The 4,583-nt window shown below is 46.2% G+C and overlaps 1 pseudogene; it reads right to left on the bottom strand.

Moving 5' to 3' along the window:
• Nucleotides 1-3,448: 3,448 nt before the first annotated feature.
• LOC138929723 (ATP synthase subunit g, mitochondrial pseudogene) lies at nucleotides 3,449-4,291 on the bottom strand (annotated as a pseudogene).
• Nucleotides 4,292-4,583: the final 292 nt, after the last annotated feature.

Here is a 4,583-nt window from a genome sequence, read left to right as displayed (position 1 = left end):
TAGGGTCGGAAGCTACGGCTACAAACTTTGTCCTGGATTGCACATTGAGTGAAAGTCGTTCAGTTGTGTCCAGCTCTTTGCGACCCCATGGGCTATACAGTCCCTGGAATTCTCCAGGCCAGAATACCGGAGTGGGTAGCCTATCCCTTCTTCAGTAGATGTTCTGGACCCAGGAATCAACCGGAGTCTCTTGCATTGCAGGCGGATTCTCTACCAACTGAGTTATCAGGGAAGCCCGGACTAAACGTTGGCATCCCCCCAAATCATATGCTTAAGCCCTAATCCCCAAGGCGAGGGTATTAGGAGGTGGGGCCTTTGAGCCGGAATCAGCTGTAGATGAGGTCGTGAGGGTGGGGTTCTCAGGGTGAATTAGCGTCTTGATTTCCAGAGTGCTCTCTGTCTGTGTCTGTCTCACTTTCTCTCTCCCCTCGTGGGAGTCTCCACAAAGAACCGAATCTGTTGGCACCATGATCTTGGACTCCCTGGTTTCTGGCATTTTGTTACAGCAGCCAGAGCTGACTGAGACAGGCTTCAGAGCTTTTTGCCCACTTTCTCTTGCCTTGGGAGTCTCAGAGGAGCAGAGGGTGGAAGGAGAAGGATGTTCAACCACCTTTTTCTCCTGTTCAGACCAGCTCCTCAGGCCAGGAAAGGAAGCAAGGGTTGGGAGGGAAAACAGTAACTTATAAAATAAGCATCTGGGGACTTCCCTGGCAGTTCAGTGGATAAAGAATCTGCCTGCTAATGCAGAGGTCACAGGTTCGATCCCTGGTCCGGGAGGATTCCACATGCCGTGGAACAGGTAAGCCTGTGCACGACAACCACTCGCCCTAGGGCCCACAAGCTAAAACTACTGGAGACTCTGCACCCAGAACCTATGCTCTGAAACAAGAGAAGCCACCGCAGTGCGAAGCCCATTCAGCACGATGAAGAGTAGCCCCTGCTCGCCACAATTAGAGAAAGTCTGCATGCAGCAATGAAGACCCAGCACAACCAATAAATACATAATATATATATGTAAAGAATCCCTCATTGGGTAACTAAGATCCTGTGTGCCACAGGGCATGGCCAAAAATAAAACATAAAATATTCATTTTTCTTCTGATTTTTAACTCTTAGGGTGAGGGGTACAGATGGCGTGCAGGAGGGCAGTATTTTTGCTGGTCTGGTCCTCACCAGAGCTGAAACTGGGTGACTGTTCACGAGATGGCTGAGATTCTAAGGGCTCTGGCAAGACCCTCATTACCGCCTCTGGGTGTTTGTTCCCGATGCATCCCAGCAAAGGAGGAGGGTCGGCCGGAGCAGGGCTCCTCGGGCACCAGAATCCTGGCGGAGCTTTGCAAAGATTATTTTTGTTCCTCGTCACATGGCTATTACCCACTTTCCCTCTCCCATGAGGTTCCAGAACCAGCTATTATAGTCAAGTGATCTTTCTTTATATTTTTTAATTTTAAAAATTTTATTGTGGTAAGAACACTTAGCATGAGAGCTACCCTCTTAAACTTTCACGTGCTTAACGTTATTGTACAACGTTGTACAGCAGAGCTCTAGGACTTCTTCATGTTGGTGACCTGAAAGACTCTGCCCATTGATCAATAACTCCCCGTTTCCCCCTCCCCCAGCCCCTGGTGACCACCATTCCATTCTTTGATTCTATGAATTTAACTACTTTAGATTCCTCGTCCAAGTGGAATTACCCTTCTGTGACTGGCTTATTTCGCTAAAGCATAGTGCCCTCCATGGTAACTGGTGGTGTTGCGTGTTGCAGAATTTCCTTCTTGTTAAGGCTGAACAGTATTCCCGTGTGTGTGTGTGTGAGACACCTTCTTTATCCATTCACCTGTTTTGGTTTTTTCCTTGTATAATCTAACATTTTTTGGAGGATCTGATGTTTTGTTGTTGTTTCCGGTTGTGCTGGGTCTTCACTGCAGTATGCACGCTTCTCTAGTTGTGGTATGTGGGCTTAGGTGCCCTGTGGTATATGGGATCTTAGTTCTCCAACCAGGGATCGAACCCATGTCCCCTGCATTGGAACATGGATTCTTGATCACTGGACCATCAGGGAAGTCCCATCCATTCATCTGTTGGCAGACATTTGGGTTTTACTACATCTTGGCTATTGTGAACAGTGTTGCAATAAACATCGGAATGCTAATATCCCTTTGAGATCTGGATTTCAGTTATTTGGAATAACCCCAAAGTGGGAGGGCTGGATCATCTGATTGTTCTATTTTTAATTTTTTTGACACATTGTCTTCAGTTCAGTCACTCAGTCATGTACGACTCTTTGCAACCCCGTGAATCGCAGCACGCTAGGCCTCACTGTCCATCACCAACTCCCGGAGTTCACTCAAACTCTTGTCCATCCAGTCTGTGATGCCATCCAGCCATCTTATCCTATGTCGTCCCCTTCTCCTCCTGCCCCCAATCCCTCCCACCATCAGAGTCTTTTCCAATGAGTCAACTCTTTGCATGAGGCGGCCAAAGTATTGGAGTTTCAGCTTTAGCATCAGTCCTTCCAAAGAACATCCATGACTGATCTCCTTTAGAATGGACTGGTTGGATCTCCTTGCAGTCCAAGGGACTCTCAAGAGTCTTCTCCAACACCACTGTTCAAAAGCATCAATTCTTCGGCACTCAGCTTTCTTCACAGTCCAACTCTCACAACCATACGTGACCACTGGAAAAACCATAGCCTTGACTAGATGGATCTTTGTTGGCAAAGTAATGTCTCTGCTTTTGAATATGCTATCTAGGTTGGTCATAACTTTCCTTCCAAGGAGTAAGCGTCTTTTAATTTCATGGCTGCAATCACCATCTGCAGTGATTTTGGAGCCCAAAAAAATAAAGTCTGACACTGTTTTCACTGCTTCCCCATCTATTTCCCATGAAGTGATGGGACCAGATGCCATGATCTTTGTTTTCTGAATGTTGAGCTTTAAGCCAACTTGTTCACTCTCCACTTTCACTTTCATCAAGAGGCTTTTTAGCTCCTCCTCACTTTCTGCCATACGGGTAGTGTCATCTGCATATCTGAGGTTATTGATATTTCTCCCGGCAATCTTGATTCCAGCTTGTGCTTCTTCCAGCACAGCATTTCTCATGATGTGCTCTGCACAGAAGTTAAATAAGCAGGGTGACAATATGCAGCCTTGACGTACTCCTTTTCCTGTTTGGAACCAGTCTGATGGGCTTCCCTTGTGGCTCAGCTGGTAAAGAATCCACCTGCAATGCGGGAGACCTTGGTTTGATCCCTGGGTTGGGAAGATCCCCTGGAGAAGGGAAAGGCTACCCACTCCAGTATTCTGGCCTGGAGAATTCCATGGACTATACAGTCCATGAGGTCCCAAAGAGTCAGACACGACTGAGCAACTTTCACATTATTTTATTCAAATACCAGTCTGTTCCATGTGGTCCTGGAGCACTCAAACAATGAAGCAGATATAGTCACATGTTAAAGATTGGTCTTCAAACATCACAGGTGATGATGCCACTCTTGCCCAGGATCTTGCCAACATAAAACCACATCCACAGCTCAGTGGCCACCAAACCATTCAGCAGAGCTTCCTTAACTGTGAGTTGTTTGCAGTTACCAGTTCAAGCAATATGGACAGTTTGTTCCAAGCTCTGATGAGCTGTAGGGACCTCAGCAGGAGTTGGAGGAAGCTGCTCAACTGTTTCAAAATATGGCCAGTTGGGGCTTTAAGTCACAGCAGCATCGACCAATGGCAGGGCTTCTAGGCAAGGTTATGGACAAACTGGGCCGTGGTTCTAGAATGGAGAGTCCATTGCCCTGAATGCCTGGCTGAATTTTACCTGCCCGGAAGGCTATTTTTAATTTCTTAAGGAACCTACATACTGTTTTCCAAAGCAGCTGCACCAATTTACATTCCCACCCACAGTGTACAAGATTCCTTTTCTCTGCCTTTTCATCAATACTTGTTGTTTTTTGCCTTTTTAAAAAAAATAGCCATCCTGACAGATGTGACATTTTGTCCTGAGAAACATAATCGCTCCCTGCGGGTTAGTTTTCTCAGGCTCCCAAAGTGTTGGAAAGAGCAACTATATGGTCAGGAAGTGTTTACAGAAGGACTTATATCCTTTATTCAGAACTAAATATTTTGAATTGTATTCACACAAGATGTTTGAGCAGATTTAAACAAATTTCATTATAGGAGTCGTAAAGCATCTCATCTAAGAGCGCACCTTCAGCTCTATTTTATGGTTTTTGTTTTATTTATTTATTTGACTGTGCCGAGTCTTAGCTGCAGCACATGGGATCTTCCATCTCCATTTTGGCACATGGGATCTTTAATTGTGGCTTTCAAACTCTTACTTGTGGCATGTGGAATCTAGTTCCCTGACCAGGAATCCAAACCCAGTCTTCCTGCACTGGGAATGCAGAGTCTTAGCCACTGGACCACCAGGGAAGTGAAGTGAAGTGAAAGTCACTCAGTCGTGTCTGACTCTTTGAGACCCCATGGACTATACAGTCCATGGTATTCTCCAGGCCAGAATACTGGAGTGGGCCATTCCCTTCTCCAGGGGATCTTCCCAACCCAGGGATCAAACTCAGGTCTCCCGAA

This window comes from Ovis canadensis, chromosome 11 (genome assembly GCF_042477335.2).
Source record: "Ovis canadensis isolate MfBH-ARS-UI-01 breed Bighorn chromosome 11, ARS-UI_OviCan_v2, whole genome shotgun sequence".
NCBI lineage: Eukaryota > Metazoa > Chordata > Mammalia > Artiodactyla > Bovidae > Ovis > Ovis canadensis.
The sequence above is the reverse complement of the archived record's forward strand: the minus strand, read 5'-3'. Positions and strand labels throughout refer to the sequence as shown.